At 41.8% G+C, this 20,673-nt stretch overlaps 1 long non-coding RNA gene and 1 pseudogene across 1 annotated transcript in view; one reads left to right on the forward strand and one right to left on the reverse strand.

Moving 5' to 3' along the window:
* LOC132691844 (uncharacterized) overlaps positions 1–20,673 on the forward strand; it is a 126,200-nt gene that overhangs the window by 46,338 nt on the left and 59,189 nt on the right. Inside the window, exon 2 of the long non-coding RNA XR_009616026.2 lies at positions 8,087–8,240. This is a non-coding gene — a long non-coding RNA (uncharacterized LOC132691844). The remainder of the gene's footprint in view (positions 1–8,086; positions 8,241–20,673) is intronic.
* LOC132691843 (ATP synthase F(0) complex subunit k, mitochondrial pseudogene) lies at positions 13,098–13,427 on the reverse strand (annotated as a pseudogene).

Here is a 20,673-nt window from a genome sequence, read left to right on the forward strand (position 1 = left end):
AATTTTATACTATGTAACTAAAGTCTGAGGTTAGAATTTCGACTTGTAGAAATCTCATTAAAAAAAAAAAAAAACAAAACCAGTCTGTAAAGAGACACAGACATCATAACTTGTAACGCATGAGGTCAGAAAGAGATGAAGTGACAGAATGCCTGGATTCCTGAGGACTTTGTATTTCTTGGTCGTCTTTGTTCCCGAGGCTGACTGCACTTCCTGTCTTTGGATTCCGTAAAACAGCCTGGTGTTCTTTTACTTCGCACCTCCCTTTCCTCGAATCAAAGATGGCTTCTGTTACTTGCAAAGACAAGAGCATTGATTAAGACTACAGATGACGACATTGAGGTTCAGAGAGGTCAAGGAACTTATCCAAAATTACATAGCAATTTAGTAACAGAACAAGGATTGAAACTCAGATTTTTTTCCCCAACAGAAGTTATTTTTTTCTGTTATGCAGTGTTACAAATTTAGAATTAACTAAAATCAAGTTCAAGTTTTGGGGTTATTTTATTTATTTACATTTGTTTTATCTTTTAATGTTTTAAAGTAAATTCACTTTCATCATTTTAGTAGATTTGATCAATATAACAAACTTGGGTACAGGTAGAGTAGATATTATAATCTTCATTTTGCAGGTAAGGAAACTGAAGCCTGGGTCTGGGCCAAAGTCAGAGAGAGAGAGAGGGAGAGGGGCTGAATTTTGGAGATGAATCTAACATGTCCAGTTTTGGCCTCAACATTCTCTTCTCTTCTCTGGGTGAGTGGAGTGGCTCAAAGGGGCAGAAGCCAAAAGGCCCTGTTAGTTGTTGGCTTCTGTGGTGGGAGAGTTAGGTGGAACTTTCTAGCTGAAGAATCATGAGATGCTGAGATCTGGAAGAAGTCATGTTCTGAATCTTGTGACGATCAAGGACATCTGGATTTTGTAGATCCAAGTAATTGAAGGAGAGGTTAGAGCAAAAATGAGGCAACTCTTAGGTGCGTGTGGCTTACTGTCCACTGTCTTACTGTTTGCGATGCTCATTATGATCAGCCTAAAGAACCAGAGGCAGGGGGATAGTATCATGTGATATGAGATTGGCTGGTTCTGTGTAATTTTCCCCTTTCAGTAGTGAATTCTTTTCCAGAATGAAGCCAGGTATAAATAAATAATAAACACAATGAAAGAAGGAGTTCCTCAGGCGAATATGAAGTTTAATAAAGTCACTCTCACTTCTTTGACTCTGAGCTATTTTATCTTTGGAGTTTTGAAAATAGATCTAGTATAGACTGTGGATACTTTGAAACTCAGTAAGTCATAAGTTTTAAGATAGGAATGGAAATGCAGTTTTCTTTCTGAAAATTTTCTACTAGTGTAGCTCATTTGCTACCTCGTCCCGATAGACATTTGGCAGTTGAGTGCCAGAGTTCTGTTCATGGTACTCCAGCTGGTGCACGAGTGTGCTCTTTGTCACTGGCTAACAAATTCCTACATGTGTTTCTCGGTTGGAGATGCTGGTGAGCAGAGTAACCATTGTTAACTGGGTAGTCTGGATCATTCTATTGTAATATTTCCATGTCCACTCTCTATTCTTCAGCTGACTTGATGACAACAGCACACGGGAGAGCACTGGTTGTCTGAAAGTCAATGGATTTTCCTGGAGGTATACGATGGAATCTGATATCTATCTATATCTATATCTATATCTATATCTATATCTATATCTATATCTATATATCTATAGAGAGAGAGACAGAAGGTAGATATGCATTTTTAAGAGATACAGAAGAGAGGAGATTGTGTGTGTTGTCCACCTTAAAGTATAACAGCCAGTTATGAACGCGGGTTTATTGGGGAATAGCAGAGGGCTTGCAGTTAGGGACATGCAAGCTATGGCAAACCATAGCTCGTCTGGAGATCACAAAAGAGGATTGTTACTTTATAGAAAAGAGGAGGAAGTTAGGAGGAAAGACTTTGAAGGGAAGTCCATTGGAGGAGAGCCAGAGCCCTGGCTGGTGATGGTTTCTTATTGGCTGAGTTGTGGTATTTTCTTATTGGCTGAACTTGTTGCTGGACAAGGAAGTAAAGTAGGACTCTTCCCATTGGCTCTGCAACTGACAAAGAGTGGTAGTGTATGAGAGCTTCCCTTTCTGGGTTCCGGACCCCATTTAAAATAAGGTTTCTTTTATCCACTTTCACAGTGTGCATGTCAGAGTGTGTGTATACCTGTAAATGTGTGTGTGGGTTTATGGGAAGAGGTGAGGAACATGTGGGTATGGTGGATATAGGGTGGTAAAATGCCTGCTTTAAATTATCCCATTATTTTCAAGTAAACAAGGACAATTAAAAAATTACTCCTGTGGTTCTGGATTTCACTGAAACTTGGATTCAGTGCCTGCTTCGCCTCACCTCACTTCCATCAGAGAGCACAGGGGGCAGGACCATAGCCTCAAAAGGATTCTATAACCTATTCTTAAGAAGATAGAGTCCTCTTTAGATGAATAAACGAAGAGCAGTCTTCCAATTCTGAGGTGACTGTTTTACAGGAGAATATTTGTTCTGGGTGCTTACGTGAACCACAAGTATTAATCTGGGCTCTTCCTTTCATTGGGATGCTTCACATTCTACGTGGTTTCCTGCTGTGGCATGTGTGACTGTTGAAAGTACTCAGTGTCCTGCTCCTCCTCCTTGACAAGCCCACTCAACAACAGTGGCACTGACTTGCTCTCTCCCTGGATCTACTTGTCCCAGTGTCCTCACTAGGACAGACTTCCTTCCTACCAGAAATGTCATCTTGTGCTTTACTGGCCTGGTTTAGTTGGATCAGAATTTATAAGTTCGACTTAGAAGGCACATTAAGGGCTTATTTTTTACAAATGTGAAAGTGCAGTCTCAGAAAAGTGAAGCCATTTGGCTCACAGAACACTTACGGGCAGAGGGGAAATTAGGATCCGGGGCGACATGCCTCCCAAACGTAGGGCTATTTCCATTGTGGTGATTCCATGGTGTTTACTGATTAATTGTTTAGAGCCTGGTATTTATCAAACACATAAGCCATTCACAGAATTTTTCAACTCATACTCAATATTCTTCCATATGCTGTTCTAGGAGGTTAGGGATAGAGGATGATTTTACATAGGAATATTGAACGCTTAAGAAACTTAAGTAGCAATGCTTAAGTCAGTGACTTGGATGCGTGGTTTTCAAGCAAACACTTTGGGGAATGCCCTGTTTGGGTTCCTGTTTTGGAATTCCAACACCTGATATGCATCTGGTAGATTTGGGGCTAATAGGCACATACCAAATTTGCTCTTGCAGCCTCCTACAAGTTTCCATTGAGTTGATAAGTTAGAAAGTGAGCTTGCTAAATAGCCATTCACTGGTTGATGCTACTTACTGTGTTGAGTGTTTGGGTGTTTGGGTATGTGGAAAAGAGCGCTTTTGCAAAAATGATTAAAGGAAATTGCTGGCATAGAGGAGAAAATTCTGATCTAATAAAAATCCCTGATCTTCAGAATTTAGAAATTTTGCCATAGTTTGTCAAGAGATTTATGGAAAGTTTTTCTCTTTAGGAGACTTTAGAAAGAAGATCATCATCTTTGTTGTTAGCTTAAGAGCTGAACTTCTTGTAAGTAGAAAAATAAAAGGATAATTTTCATACTGGGTTCCAGTAACACAATAGATTTTCTTGCCATGATACTGATTAATGTGATGGACTCATTTACACTGACATTTAAGATATTTTCAAATGTTCGATTTCTTTAATAAGCTTTATTCCTTGCCACTCTGTGAGTACTTATTTTTTTCTCACTCCTGATTGCCCATCTTTTAAACCAATTTCCAATTCATAATATAATCAGCCATCAAATTCCACAAGGCTGTCAATATCAAGGGGCTGTTTTCAATCTTGAAACCGTACAGGACAAGGGACCTCTATTGGTGCTCTCCATATCTTTTGGGAGCCTCGTTACTCTGTACCTATTGACCAAAGGCACCATGCTAGGAAGAAGGCTTAATATCTCAAACTCACTGCAATGAAAAAAAAAAAAAGATTTTTTAATGTGGAGGTGACATTACTCAACCCTTCCCTTCTACCTAGGTAAGCACTATTCAGCAAATACTCTATGTTAAGCTGACCCACAATGAAAAAATCGATTGAGTATATCTACATTTTCTACCTTTGATGAAGATTTTCTGCAAAATTATACAGGTATAGAAAAGAGAGTTCTTATAGCACAATTCCACCACCCAGATATTTTTAATAGTAACATTAAATTCATCTTTCTGTTCATGTCCACTGTATGTGCAGATAGAGAGGAGTAAGATCATCAAATAAAATCAGATCAATAAGTTGCTTTTGGCACAGTGTATTAACTTTGGTTTTATATTAAGTCAACAGAAAAAAAAAGAAACAAGTGAATTTATGGGAAGTGCTGAACTCACATAAATGTTTCCCTACCTCCAGAGTGTTTAGTTTTTAAAAGATCTTTCTAAGGTTATGAGAAAAGACTAGGAAAAAATTAAGAAATGGAAATCCTTGTGTGTATTTTATAATTCTGTGCTTCCATTTTTGACAGTATTGAGTGATTCCTTGCTATGAAGATGGAGAAAATTAGCACCTGAATAGCTCTCCCCACTCTCCCCTTCCCTCCCCACACCCTTACTCCTATTTTTACTATGTCAATGTTTATAGCATCCACAATCTGTTCTGTAACCATCATTTCCACAGTTATTGAGTTCAGGTCCTATTTTTACAAACTTTCAAATCCTAAAGATTGTAACGCATTTCTCAATGACACCCAGCCCCCAACCCCTGATCCCCATGGGCCACACATCAGATTTTGCTCTCCCGGAGCCAACCTTGTCTTGCTCCCTCCCTGTCTCCTGCTTCCTGCTTCCCTTCATTCCTCTCCTGGGTTAGAGTTAGTGCTGCCTGGACCAGAAGACATCTTCTTTCTTGGTTTATTCCATGTATTTTGGGGGATATCTACTTGACTAACCTCCTGAGAACATCTTATTTCATGACAGCTAATTCCTTAAAAATATTTGTGGGTGGATGCATTTGGTAAAATCTGAAGGTTGACAACAAATACAGGCACAGATTTTAAAACCCTGAAATAATTGAGGAGTTGAAACATTCTTCTATTTTAAAAAATCTTTTATTTTCTTTAAGACATATTCTTTATATGTTATTTAGAAAATGTAGATAAACAAGAAGGACACAATAAGCCTTTCCCACAATCCCACTACCCAGAGATAAGAGTAGTTAATTTTTAGTAATTTGTTATTTTGTATTCTTACAATCTCTCTATTCACAGAAAAATACCTGTTTATCTTTAAAAATAGAGATATGATTGGGGTGCCTGGGTGGCTCAGTCGGTTGGGTGTCCGACTTCAGCTCAGGTCATGATCTCACAGCTCGTGAGTTCGAGCCCTGCGTCGGGCTCTGTGTTGACAGCTCAGAGCCTGGAGCCTGCTTCGGATTCTGTGTCTCCCTCTCTCTCTCTACCCTCCTCTGCTCATGATCTGTCTGTCTTAAAAATAAATAAACATTAAAAAATTTTTTAATATGAAATTTATTGTCAAATTGGTTTCCATCCAACACCCAGTACTCATCCCAACATGTGCTCTCCTCAATGCCCATCACCCACTTTCCCCTCCCTCCCACCCCCCATCAACCCTCAGTTTATTCTCAGTTTTTAAGAGTCTCTTATGCTTTGGCTCTCTCCCACTCTAACCTGTTTTTTTTTTTTCCCCTTTCCCTTCCCCATGGGTTTCTGTTAAGTTTCTCAGGATTCACATAAGAGTGAAAAGATATCGTATCTGTCTTTCTCTGTATGGCTTATTTCACTTAGCATAACACTCTCCAGTTCCATCCACGTTGCTACAAAGGGCCATATTTCATTCTTTCTCATTGCCACGTAGTACTCCATTGTGTATATAAACCACAATTTATCCATTCATCAGTTGATGGACATTTAGGCTCTTTCCATAATTTGGCTATTGTTGAGAGTGCTGCTATAAACATTGGGGTACAAGTGCCCCTATGCATCAGTACTCCTGTATCCCTTGGGTAAATTCCTAGCAGTGCTATTGCTGGGTCATAGGGTAGGTCTATTTTTAATTTTTTGAGGAATCTCCATGCTGTTTTCCAGAGCAGCTGTACCAGTTTGCATTCCCACCAACAGTGCAAGAGATTTCCCATTTCTCCACATCTTCTCCAGCATCTATAGTCTCCTGATTTGTTCATTTTAGCCACTCTGGCTGGTGCGAGGTGATATCTCAGTGTGGTTTTGATTTGTATTTCCCTCATGAGGAATGACGTTGAGCATCTTTTCATGTGCCTGTTGGCCATCTGGATGTCTTCTTTGGAGAAGTGTCTGTTCATGTCTTCTGCCCATTTCTTCACTGGATTATTTGTTTTTCGGGTGTGGAGTTTGGTGAGTTCTTTATGTATTTTGGATACTAGCCTTTTGTCCAATATGTCATTTGCAAATATCTTCTCCCATTCTGTCGATTGCCTTTTAGTTTTGTTGATGGTTTCCTTTGCAGTGCAGAAGTTTTAATAAACATTAAAAAATTTTTTTTAAATAAAAAAAGAGATATTACTATACTGTAATATAATTTGTAACCTGATGTATTTTTTGGTGACATGATTTTTTAAACTCAACATTATTGTTTAAAAAATTTTTTTTAATGTTTATTTGTTTTTGAGAGGGGGGGGGACAGAGCATGAGTGGGGGAGGGGCAGAGAGAGAGGGAGACACAGAATCCGAAGCAGGCGCCAGGCTCTGAGAGAGAGAGAGAGAGAGACAGACAGAGACAGATACAGAGAGAGAGAGAGAGAGAGAAAGGGGCAGAGAGAGAGGGAGAAACAGAATCTAAAGCAGGCTCCAGGCTCTAAGCTGTCAGCACAGAGCCCGATGAGGGGCTTGAACTCATGAACTGCAAGATCATGACCTGAGCTGAAGTTGGAGGCTCAACCAACTGGGCCACCCAGGTGCCCCTACAGCCTTAGGATTTAGATTGGAATTTATGCCATTGGCTTTTGTGGGTCTCCAGCTTACTGATGGCAGATCAAGGCATTTAGCCTCCATATATAGCCTCCATAGCCTCCAGTGAACCAATTCCTTCCTCTCTCTCTCTCTCTACATATATATAATGTATACAAGCAATTGAGTGACACATGCAGATGGAACATAAATCAAAACAACATAAGTGTATGTTGAATAATCTGTATTCTGTTCATGCCCCCATTACCTAGTTTCCATCTGCTGCAAATATAAACATATATTTTTATCTCCCCAATACCTCACATTTTATACAAAAGGTAGCATACCATATACAGTCTTCTAGACCTGGTTTTTGTCACAAAAAAGTCTTCCCGTAAAAATGTAGAGAGAGCTTCTTTATTCTATGATCTACTACATAGTGTTATATGAATGTGCCACAAATTACTTAAACAGCCCCCCTTGAAGGACCCCTGGGTTATTCCAACTTGTTATTATAGACAATTCTGGAAAAAAATTATACATAAACCCTTCAGTACATATGCAGATACATCTAGGAGCAATTCCCAGAAACAAGGTTGCTGAGTCAAAGGGTAAATGCGTGTGTCATTTTGATGGTTCCTGCCAGTTGCCCTCCAGAGTGACTGAGCAAATATATACGGCCTTTACCATGGTATCAAAATATGTTTCCCCAAACTTTTGATATTAGAGTATGTTCTCAAATTTTGGAATTTTTTTTAATGCCACTTTCTTAGGATGAATGAAGTGAGTATACTTCCATATGTTTAAGGTCACTTGTGTTATCTTTTCAGTGAATTACTGAAGTCCTTTGCCATTTTCGTCTGGATTGTCCGTTGCTTTAATGTTTAGGTGCTCATTAAGGTAGTTAATTATCTTTATTAAACAACTAAAAAAATGCAAAAAACACTCCTAAATATAAAATCATCCTAAGTGACAATACCCTGAATTTCTGATGTATACATTTTAGACCTATCTCTATGTATAGATACACTTATTTTTATAATACAGCATCGTATCAGACATATGATCAAGCCATCTGCTTTTTAACATATCATGAACATTTTACCATTGCAATCGAAAGGTTTCCACACTGAGGAGGCATGGGACGCTTGGAGCTGGAGGGATGAAACAAGTTCAAATCCACAAGAAATGGAAACGTTTCAGACACCAAGGAGATCAAGAATAAACACCAAGATTGGAGTGTCAGAAATGGGAGCAATGACAGGGGCTTGGAGGTGAGATAAGATTTCAAAGAGGAGATTTGGGCAAGTACAGGTTAGACCAGGTAAGGGAGAAGGGAGACCCTTGGTTGGATAGTCACCTTAAAGTGTGGGTTAATTAGCACTGGGACCAATGATGCATATATAGAGTTTATCTCCTGGTGCCTTTCATCAGAAGAGACATAAGACATAGGATTCAAATTCACATGGTGAGTTGTAATTTTTCCACTGGTTCTTGTAGTTCATCAAAGGAGAGTCCTTCTAGTCTGGGGCACTTGCTCTCCTTCTGCTCTGGAGTGGTCTCTTCTCCACCACACATTCATTTTATATTCCTAATGATTTTCAAAGCTCCCTCTGGTCCCTGGACCTGTAGCATCAGCATCACTTGGGACCTTGTTAAAAATGCCAATTTTGGGGGGTGGTTGGGTGGCTCAGTCAGTTAAGCATCCAACTTCAGTTCAGGTCAGGATCTCATGGTCCATGAGTTCGAGCCCCGTGTCGTGCTTTGTGCTGACAGCTCAGAGCCTGGAGCCTACTTCAGATTCTGTGTCCCCCTCTCTCTGACCCTCCCCTGTTCATGCTCTGTCTTTCTCTGCCTCAAAAATAAATAAACGTTTAAAAAAAGTTTAAAAAATGCCGATTTTCAAGCTCCACCCCAGAACTTCTGCATAAGAAAGTAGTAGGTGGAGATCAGCAATCTGGGTATTAACAAGCTTGCCAGATGAGTGTGATGTAAACTAAAGCTTGATGACTGCTGGTTTAGAACAATAGTCTCTCAAAGTTTCTCTTAGGAGGAACTGCAGTGAAGTGTTTAATGGAAGCTGTAGAAAGGTCCTTTGCACTTTATCTTCTGGCAATCCTACATGGCAGGTATATTTACTCTCCTTTTGTACCTGAAGAAACAGGTCCAGAATATTCTAGTTTTGCAGAATTGGAACTGAGATTTCAACTGAGGGATGTGGCCTTTCAGAGAAGGAGGGGTGTGTGTGTGAGTGTGTGTGTGTGTGTGTGTGTGTGTGTGTGTGTATTGGGGCCACAGGGAAGGGACAAAGGAAAATAAATTGTGTAGTCATTGTTAAGGTCCTGGTCTCCACCTCACACCGTAAACTCCAAAGGAATCTAAAATTGTAAAACTCTTAGAAGAAAATATAACGGGAAACCTTTGTAACCTTGGATTAGGCTCTGTTTTCTCAGACATAGGACTAAAAGCACTAGCAACAACAATGAAAATAGATACATTGGTCTTCATCAAAATTAAAAAGTTTTGTGCTTAAAAAATTTAAAAAAATGAGGCGCACCTGGGTGGCTCAGTTGGTTAAGTGTCCAACTTTGGCTCAGGTCATGATCTCACGGTCTGTGAGTTCAAGCCCTGCGTTGGGCTCTGTGCTGACAGATCAGAGCCTGGAGCCTGCTTCAGATTCTGTGTCTCCCTCTCTCCTGACCCTCCCCCACCTGCACTCTGTCTCTTCCTGTCTCTAAAAAATGAATAAACATTAAAAAAAAAATTAAAAAAAAATTTAGAAAAATGAAAAGAAAAAAAGGAAAAGGAGAATCATAGAATGGGAGAAAATATCTGCAAATTATATACCTGATAAGGAATTTGTATCTAGAATATATAAAGAGTTCTTACTACTCAACAATAAAAACCAAAGAACAATTAAAAATGGGTAAAGAAGGAGAACAGTATGGAGATTCATCAAAAAATTAAATATAGAAATGCCATATGATCCAGTACTTACACCATCCAGTATTTACCACTCTCCCCCCAAATGGAAATACTAATCTAAAAAGGTACATAAGCCTATGATTATTGCAGCATTATTTATAATCGCCAAGATAGGGAAACAGTCATCAAGAGATGAATGGATAAAGAAGATGTGGTATAAATGCACAATGGGGTATTTCTCAGCTATTTTTAGAATGAGACCTTGCCATTTGTGACAATATCATTGGACCTAGAGGGTGTCAGACTAAGTGGAATAAGTCAGACAGAGAAAGACAAATACCATTATGATTTCATTCATATGTGGAATCTAAAAACCAAAACAAATGAACAAAAAACCCCAAACTACTAAAAGCAGAAACAGACCCACAAATACAGAGAAGAAACTGATGGTTGCTGCAGGGGAGGGGTGGGGATAGGCAAAATAGGGAAGGGGAGTGGGAGATATAATCTTCCAGTCATGGGAATAAAAGGCACAGCATTGGGAATATAGTCCTTGGTATTGCAATAGCGTTGTATGGTGACAGATGGTAGCTATACTTGTGGAGAGCAGAGCATAACGTGTAGCGTTGTCCAATCACTATGTTGTACACCTGAAACTAATGTAACATTGTGTGTTAACTATACTTCAATGAAATACAGTGGGCAAAGGATTTGCATGGATATTTCTCCAGAGAAGGTATACAAATGGCCAACAAGCACTTAAAAGGGTGCTCAATGTCTTTAGTCATTAGAGGAATATGATCAAACCTATAATGAGATACCACTTCACACTCAGTGGCATGGCTAGAATACAGGTGGCGGATAAGAGCAAGTGTTGGTGAAGGTGTGCAGAAATTGGAGCCCTCATATATTGCTGGTGAGAATGCACAATGGTGCAGCCACTTTGGAAAATAGTTTGACAGTGTTTCAAAATGTTAAACGGAGAGTTACCACGTGAACTGGCAATTCTATTTGTAGGCATATGCCAAAGGCATATGTCCATGCAAAAACTTGTACACAGATGTTCATAGCACACTATTCATAGTAGCCAAAAAGTGGAAACAATCCAAATGCATGTCAAATGAATGGGTACATAATATGTGTGTATCCATAAAATGGAATATTATTTATCAATAAAAGGGAATGAAATACCAACATATGCTATAACATGGATGAACTTTGAAAACATTATGGCCACATATTGTGTGATTCCATTTATATGAAATGTCCAGAATATGTAAGCGCAAAGAAAGCAGATTAATGGTTCCCAGGGGCTTGCAGGAGGGAGAAATGGAGAGTAACTGCTGTGAGTATGGACTTTCTTTGTAGGGTGATGAGAATGTTCTAAAATTAAATGGTGATAATGGTTGCATGACTCTGAATGTACTAATGACCACTGAATTGTATACTTTCAAAAGATGAATTTTATGGTATGTGAATTATAGCTCCGGAAAGCTGTGACAAAAAAATTAGTTAACATCTTGGGGTGTAAAAGGGCAGAGCAGGAGTGGTTTCTTTATCAAGCTGTGCTTACCTCTCTAGAGAAACCCCCCAGGAACCACTGAGAAGACAGGTGACTTGGAGACACTGAGCTCTGTCAATAAATTCCATTATATTGCTTGGAGACCCCTGCCCTGAAATATCCTGAAGACATTACAGTAGCAAATTCAGAAAACTAACTCCAAACCTGGATTGGGAGACATCATCAGGAAGGAAGGCATTCATGTCACTGAGCCCCTTCTGACATGATAGAGAGAATGGAGAACTGGTACAGATGGAAAGACTGGGGAGAGACGCCATCACACAAAGAATCCAATTTCGTTATTGTGGGCGTCTTTGCTCATTATTCTGATGAAAGGTGTGAGCCTGTGCCTTCAGTGCAAATGAAGATCGACGTGGAGTATCTGCTGGAAGGTAACAGTGTCCCAGCTGGCTGTCGCAGCCTGTGGAACCTGGAGTTAGCCTTAATCAGCAGCAAGCACAGTCAACCACGCTCTCTGTGGCTTGTTCCAGGTCACCCCGAAGAGGCCACCAGCTGGTGTTTTGGGAATTGAGCTGATGAGATATTATTATCTGCCAGTCTTCATTTTCAAAACATAAAAAGAGATTCAAATGAATGCAGAGAACCTTGTTTTTAGCTCTCAGCAGAAGTGTGCATGAGGGATGGGAAACGGATAAACGTTTAAAGTGTGGAGGATATGATAACAGAAATGTCATAGGAGATCTGCTTGTGATACTAGGAAGCAGGAGGGTGTCCTACCTCCCCTTTTCTCTCCTGTCCACTCCCAATATCCTGGTTTAGGGTCTCCTCCCCTCCTATTTTGTCTTTGAAATTTCCCTTGACAAGTTTCTCTGACTTCTACTTTAACCATGATTTCCAGTTTTGAAGCTGTTGTTTCCTTGCTGAAAAAATCTATGGTAAGTTAGAAAAAAAATTTTTTTTAAGTTTATTTATTTTGAGGGAGACAGAGCACAAGTGGCGGAGAGGCTGAGAGAGGGGAGCAGAGAGGGAGAGGAAGAAGAAGAAGAAGAAGAAGGAAAAAAAAAAGAGAGAGAGAGAGAGAGAGAGAGAGAGAGAGAGAGAGAATTCCAAGCAGGCTCCATACTGTCAGCCCAGAGCCCAAAGCGGGGCTTGAGCTCATGAACTGTGAGATCATGACATGAGCTGAAATCCAAGAGTTGGATGCTTAAGTGACTGAGCCACCCAGGCGCCCCCATGGTAGACTTTTTTAGATCACAGGATGAAGTACAATGTCTTCACATAGGATTCAAGTCCCCCATCGGGTCACAATATACTCATCCACTTTCACTTTCCTGTCATACCTCCAAAGTCCCTGGTGTATTTCAAGCATTTAGGGAGTATCCGTATCTTCTTTTCTTCACCTTGGATATTCTTACTCATCCTTGAAGGCTCAGTTGAAAAGTATCTCCTCTAAGAAGCCTTTTCTGATTCCTCCAAGCAGGAATAAATACTCCATGGCGTTCCCACAAGGCTACACCCCTTTTCCCAGCACAGAATACTTAGGTGGGTCAGCCAGTTATCTACACTGGGCTACACACTCTAAGAATAGGCTCTTAGTCTATTAGTATGTGTTCTTAGTCGCTAGTGCAATGTCTTCTCCATTCCAGTCTCTGTCTGTCTGTCTGTCTCTCTCTCTATTTTTTTTCTTTCCAGTTTCATAATTTATTGTACAAATTGAGTACCACATGATGTGTTGACATTAGCTTCTCCAGGCATGGGAACTTAACAGACGAGGTACACTTTAAAATCTGTTTATGTTGCTTTCACAGCTGGTGTTTTTTTAGACCTTAACTTGAAGTACAAGACCATCAAAGCGATGCCTCCATATGTGGCCAGTACACAATTCATTCTACCTGTGAGGGTGTAAGAGCTGAAGTGTTTTTTCATACCAGTGAATTGGAATTGGGTATCAGTTTCTGGACCTGCCATGATTTCCATCTTGCAAAAGACACCAATTCCGCTGGTTGTGTCCTTCAGCCTATGTGTCTGTCTCTCTCTTTTAATGAAGGCGATGGGCAGTGGGACCAGATAGGCAAATAAAATATAGGCTAAGATGAAATTCAAACTGGGGAAAGGTTGTGCTAAAAATTGGAAACTGCATCGTGTACGGTTTCTTTGTAAATGAAGGGCAGCAAAAATGAAGGCTCCAAGAATGAAGGTGGTGAGAAATGCCAGAATTGTCTGGGGACTTAGTGATTTGAAAATGGTGTCCTTACCAGGAAATTAAACTGAGCTCATTATCTCATTAACGTTTGACTGGAGAGGGAATATTCAGCTGAAATTGTATTATCTTTCCAATATGACAAGTTGATAACAACCTGGGATTTTGAAAGACATTTTGTTTTCTTAGCAAGAAATTCCACCAATACAAATGAGTATCCATGGAGAGGGATTCCATTTTAGAAAGATCCTTAAAGGCAAGAACCATGCATGTCTAAATTGCTTTGTGTGCATGATAAATCCCAATGGTTCACAAAGGTATCTTTACACTAAGATTAAATCTCACCATCAACATATTGGAGTGGTTAAAAATTTTAACTGTTATACAAGATAATTGTGCTTGACCAATCTTTTCCCTTCTCCCTAGAGATCCTTTGCCATGCAGATGACAATCCCAGCATGCTTATTAGAAGCCACCATTTTTTTTTTTTTAATTTTTTTTTTTTCAACGTTTTTTATTTATTCTTGGGACAGAGAGAGACAGAGCATGAACGGGGGAGGGGCAGAGAGAGAGGGAGACACAGAATCGGAAACAGGCTCCAGGCTCCGAGCCATCAGCCCAGAGCCTGACGCGGGGCTCGAACTCACGGACCGCGAGATCGTGACCTGGCTGAAGTCGGACGCTCAACCGACTGCGCCACCCAGGCGCCCCAGAAGCCACCATTTTTAATGTCCTTCAATTTCCAACGGATATTACAAATTCTATGTTTGATTAGATTGTTTACATACAGCCTTGTTTTTCAAAGATGGAGAGATAGCGCGTTTCTTAAATTTGCTTGTTGGTCGGACAAACATCTACCTTACAAAGTAGAGGGGAACTGTGTTCTCGGAAGAAATTATTTTATTTCTAAAAGTAGGAGGAATGTGATATAGTGGAAAAACAATGGGAAGTCCTTTTTGAAGTCAGGGACAAGGGTTTTAATTCCAATTATTCCACAAGTTTATTTTCAATTCTCTGTAAAGTAGGTAGAGGACATGCACCATAAGGGGTCTAGGGAGAAGGGGGCTACCAAGTGGTATCAAAACAGCAGAGCACTTGATGTTTTGCCTGGTCGCAAAGACTCCCATATCTTAGCCTGGGCAAAGCAGGTGGCAGCATGTGCTAAGCAAATATTCTGGGGGAATGACTTTAACTGATGTCCTTCAGACAAACTTCTGTCTCTGTTGCTCCTCTTAAAGCTTTCAGTTAATACTCAGTGGTAAGGAGTTTAGTACTTTTAAACTCTAATGGCTACAATCACTGTTTGCAGGGTATCTATAAACGCTTTATTTGGGTATGACAGCAAAAGTCTGAGGAAACACCCAGTGAGGTCACCGTTTTGAATAGTAGGCCTCTACACCTGTATGAAGGCAAGCTGAGGGAGAGTTGTCAGGCTGGCCCCAAATTCTCTTTGTGGAATTCTTTTGAATCTGCTTTATCTCATAAAGCAATGAGCACTTATGCTTGGGAAACTAAAATCGCACCCTTTTTACCTACTATAGGTTTTCCTCTGTATTTTCCATAGCGAGATCGATATGAAGCCCACACAATAAAGAGGTCACACTCATAGTTTAAGGAGCATAGAAAACTATAAATTCTCTCTGGGATCTCTACGTGACGTTCAAGGTCTGCACTTGGAACTACAGGAGCTTGGGGCTAGAGGTTGCCTGGGAAGGCTGGGACACAGCTCTTCAGGGCTGTGGAAGGAAGGGGTGGGGAAAGCAGTTAGTCAGCATCTGCAAATAACTTTGCACAAAGATGAAAAGGTAGCAACATCTGAATGAATGTTACAGGTGGCTGAATTAATTAACTCCAAATCCCAACACCCCCAAACATCCGGTGCTGGGATTAGGGAATCAGAGCTAGTTTACTAGTGAATCCCAAATCTCAGACATTATTTGGATTCAAATTGGAACTGTTGCAGAGGGATCCAGGTAGGAAAAAGATTAGGGAAATAGGGTGGTTGGATTTTTGCTTTCTCCTCTGGGAAAAACAATCGACTCTTTTACTTCTTCTCCTTTTGCTTCCTCTCCTTTTGCTTCCTCATACGTCTCATGCTCTTTCTTCTTTACGTCTCTTCTACTGGCCATCCTTCTTCTTTTCCTTCTTCCCTCTACCCACCCATCTCTCTGCCTCCCTAGCATGGGATGCCTGTTCTCATCTCTTTTCACTCCCGTCAGCCACCCTTCACCACTGCTCTGCCTCCTCTCTCTTTCCGCTTTCCCCCTTCCTCTGTTTGTGGTTTAGTTTTGCTTCAAGGCACGAGTGTATACTGCTTCATGAGTGTCTCTCCATTCTGGAACATCTGATTCAACTAAAGTGAAAAAAGTATGCCAGGATGAAGGTGAACGGCCATCAAGAATGGCAGCGTGCAGTAAAGGAGGTGGTTTCGAGTCTGTGTTAATGTGAAATGGTGAACACCCACGGCTGAGCACATCATTGGCAGATGGAGTTTTGGGTTCATGAGGACCAGGCATCTTATCATCACATCAAAGAACATTGGGTACCCTCAGCTTCTATGGCAATGTTTTTTTTTTGTTTGTTTCTTTTTTAATGTTTATTTATTTGAGAGCGAGCATACACGGTGGAGGGGCAGAGGGAGAGAGAGAGGGAGAGAGAGAATCCCAGGCAGGTTCTGCACTGTCAGTGCAGAGCCTGACTCGGGGCTTGAACCCGCGAACTGTGAGATCATGACCTGAGCCAAAATCAAGGACGCTTAATTGACTGAGCCACCCAGGCATCCCTATGGCAATGTTTTTGATGGAAAAAAAAAAAAAAAAAAAAGAGACTTAAGGGGAAATTAAGTCAGGGGAATCTATTCTATGTAGAGATTTTAGAAATAGGGGTGAGATGGAGTTGATGAGAAAAGAGATTTTGGTTCCAGTAGAGTCTGCTATTCCTCCCAATTTATCTTCAGGCCTTGTGTCCCTGGGGAGGGGCATTTGCTACATGAACAGTGGCAATTATATTGTAACGAACTGGGCTATGGAGTCAGGCCGACTAAAGTTTGAATTTTCTCTCAGCCATTCATTGACTATTTGACCTTAGGTTTCCCAAGCTTTGAAAGGAGGGGTGATGAAACCTGCCTGGAGATAACACCTTGTGAAATGCTTGGAACAAGGTGTGTGTTCACTAAGTGATAGCTGCTGCTATTATCATTCCCAGTGGGAAAAAGGCCTATGTAAATGCTTGGGTCGTGCTTCAAAGACCCTGCTACTGACATGATCGCTTGGAGCCTTCACATTCTTTTAGAAAGAATGGTAGAGTTTTATGTGTCAGTGGAGCAGCTAAGCATGATACCTTAGACCAGGGTCAGCAAACTTTTCCCGTAAAGAGCCAGATAGTAAATATCTCAGGCTTGGCGGGCCGCAGACTCTGTTCCAGCTGTTCAGCTCCGCCGTTGTACCGTGGAAGCAGCCGTAGACAGTCTGTGAATGAACGAGCGTGGCAGGGTTCCAACACCACTTCATTTGTGGCTGCTGAAATTAGGATTTCATGTACTTTTCCTGGGCCATGAAATATAATTTTTCATTTGATTTTTTTTTTCTCTTAACCATGGGAAACCACAAAAACCATTCTTAGTGAGGGGGCCATGCAAAAACAGGGAGCTGGCTAGATTTTTTTTTTTTTTTAATGTTTATTTTTGAGAGAGAGAGAGAGACAGACAGAGCTTCAGCGGGGGAGGGGCAGAGAGAGAGAGAGAGGGAGACACAGAATCCCAAGCAGGCTCTAGGCTCTGAGCTGTCAGCACAGAGCCCGATGCGGGCTCGAACTCCCGAACTACGAGATCCTGACCTGAGCCAAAGTTGGACGACCTACCAACTGAGCCACCCAGGCACCCCGGGAGCACTCTAGATTTGACTTGAGGGCTGGCTGCACATTACTGACCCTAGTGTTAGAGCCATGAGATTCTAGGACATCAGTTTGCTTCCTTCCTTTGGGCCACAGATGGGGACTCAGAAGCACAGAGACATTCTTTGCTAGGGTTGGAGTCTCTCTTGGCTAAGCAGCAGAGCTGAGACTAGGGTGTAGATCTTTTAATGACAGGTCTCCTGACATTTGGTCCTTGCTGGAGTTTTGCTGACTTCTGCTGCTTCTTTGCTCTAAAACTTCCTTTAGTCTTCATACTGTGATATCATTTGTTTCTCTCAGAATACTTTCCAATCATCTTGCGTATTGATTGCTACAGAGATGCCATCACTTAGCACGGGAGGCAGAGTCAGATGCCTCAGGGACTGGGAAGTTGACAGGCTTTGTCCTAGGCCATACGGGAAATGTGGCACATTGGAGAGCTCACGCCACATCTGTGAGAGAAAATCCTATTCAGCCTCAATGACTGTGGCCTTCAAGAGTGAGTCCAGGGGGGCGCCTGGGTGGCGCAGTCGGTTAAGCGTCCGACTTCAGCCAGGTCACGATCTCGCGGTCCGTGAGTTCGAGCCCCGCGTCAGGCTCTGGGCTGATGGCTCGGAGCCTGGAGCCTGTTTCCGATTCTGTGTCTCCCTCTCTCTCTGCCCATCCCCCGTTCATGCTCTGTCTCTCTCTGTCCCAAAAATAAAAAAAAAAAAAAAAAAAAAAAAAAAAAAAAAAAAGAGTGAGTCCAGGGACTTTGAGACTTTTCAGGAGATGCTAGAAATCTGGATTTTTATGTGAAATTTCAAGATGTCAGCACGATGTGTAAAAAGCCCATGGTGGGGGCACCTGGGTGACTCAGTCGGTTAAGCCTCCGACTCTTGATTCTGGTTCAGGTTATGATCTCTTGGTTCAGAGGATCGAGCCCCATGGCAGGCTGTGGGCTGACACCGTCAAGTCTACTTGGGATCCTCTCTCTCCCCCTCTCTCTCTGCCTCTCCCCTGCTCATGCGTGCGCTTGCTGTGTCAAAATAATTCAATGTTATAAAAAGAAAAAGCCCGTGATGACCAGGCAAAGCATGACTAAAAAGCTACAGCCAGCCTTCAGGAGATCAGTTTGTAATCTTTATCTGAGACTGTCATTTCTTCACGGCACAACAGAAACATGAAGTATAAATATTTTGAAAAGGCTTTCTTGTTTCATTTAGAAATATATTGGTTAAAGTGTCTTCTTCATGAAAAAGATGACAAGTAAAAATAGTTATTGGAAAGATGACAGCAGTGAACACTGGTGTAGGACAAGCAGGTGGCCTTCCCTTCCCTTTTGACCTGTGTGACGATTGCTTGAATACAGACCTGCCGGGCAACTCTGGAATTCTGGAGGTGGACTGAACAGAAGTTGCCAAGCACCTCAGGGATGTGCCACAGATTCTCAATTTTTAAGGCTGTGACTTGCTTGCTTGTGAAACCTTGTATCGCTTTTCCTTCTCCACCAACAAAGCACCAACAATCATGGCAGTTGTTCTGTTTATTGAAGAATGGAGGTTCTCCAGTGGCTCGCTTTCCCTCATTTCACTGATACCTAAGGTAGTACGCTTCTCTTTGAGGTGCTGCCTCACTGTGGAGGGTTTGATCTGAAGTGGGGGCAGGGTCAGTAGCCGATTATGGGATGGCGTCACTGGGGGAGAGCGGAGGGTCCTCGCGACAGTGAGAAAGTGGCTGTACAAAACTCAGCTCAGTCACAGGTTCCCGGGTTTGGGTGCTCAGGATAAGCCAGACTGGCCACATGGCAATCATCTGGGAGCCCACAGATTCCTGGACCTCATCCTTAGACTCTGACCAGTGAATCTGGGATCATATGGGGATGTGTACTTAAAAAAATCCACCCAGATGCTTCTGATGCTCAGCCAGGTTTAAGAACCATTAACTAACAGTAGGATCAGGAATACTCTTAAAATTCCCAGAGAAACCCCCTTGGGGGAGTGTGGAGCCCGAGCTAGGGAACACCATGTGAGGGGTGATGTATATTGCTATGGAAGTAATAGAAACCACAAAAATTGGCAATTGAGATACAAACAAAACATACTTTCTGTAGATGGAGGAAAGTCTCCATCAAGGAAAACCAACGCTAGAGGGTTCTTGGCCACGAATAGGCAACAGATTAATCTGGGGAACCGTAGTCTGGAAGCACATATCTCCTGTGCCCATCCAAGACTTCTCAGTCATATTTTCCAATAGGTAAGTCTGGGAGTATCTGTAGAGTCAGGATTGTGGCACTTATGAGTTTGTGGGGTCTTTGGAAGAGCAATTCTTAACATTTTTCTGTCCAGGGTATACTTGAGCAGGATCACATTTTCCACCCAGCCTTTCTGTTCTCATCTGTCACTTTAAAAAAAAATAACTGTTACTTTCTAAAATGTTATACATACATTAAATGCTTACTTCCCACAATGTGGAAACCACTTCTCCCACTTGGCAGGGAGTTTGGCAGATAGGCACCAACCATGGCTATGGTCAATCCTTCCCCTCCCTGTAGCAAACACTGCGCCTCATATTGAGAGGTGGAGTCCACTCTTCCGTCTGCACTGGATTTGGGGTGGACTTTGACCCAATAGCACGCTCTAGAAGCGATCTGGTGCCTGTAGGCAGCCTCCAACTCTGCCCTTTGGAAACCTGCCGCCATATAGAAGGTTTGCCTGTCGTGAGCCCCTCAGGCTGTGAAGAGTTACCACATGGAGAGGTCATACATAGAAAGAGTGATTTTCAGTGTTGGGAGTTCAGTCCTCCATGGTGTTCCTACATGTTTTGACAGCTTTTGTCTTGGACTGTCTTTTCAAGGATGTTTGGCTAACAAAGATCCTGGGAGGACAGAGATAGGGTCTTCCTCCTGGGCCAAGGGCAGATTTGTTTCCTGACCAGGGTAAATAGCGATAATGTTTCCTCCCTCAGAGACAAAGTTGGCCATGTTTGTTAGCAGCCCCCTTGTAAGATTTGGAGTTTGCTAAGCCCAGGGTTCCTCAGCTGCGGCGCAGAGCTACTCTGTGAGCGGCAGTTACCTGAGTCACTCCACGTTGCTGCCAGGGGACAGACAGCAGGGGGACCCTGACGCAGACCTGAAGCTTCTGCTGCGCCTGGCACCACGAGTAAGAAGGCCCTCTCTGTTGCTCACATA

The sequence above is a fragment of the Panthera onca genome, chromosome B1, assembly GCF_046562875.1.
Source record: "Panthera onca isolate mPanOnc1 chromosome B1, mPanOnc1 haplotype 2, whole genome shotgun sequence".
NCBI classification, from domain to species: domain Eukaryota; kingdom Metazoa; phylum Chordata; class Mammalia; order Carnivora; family Felidae; genus Panthera; species Panthera onca.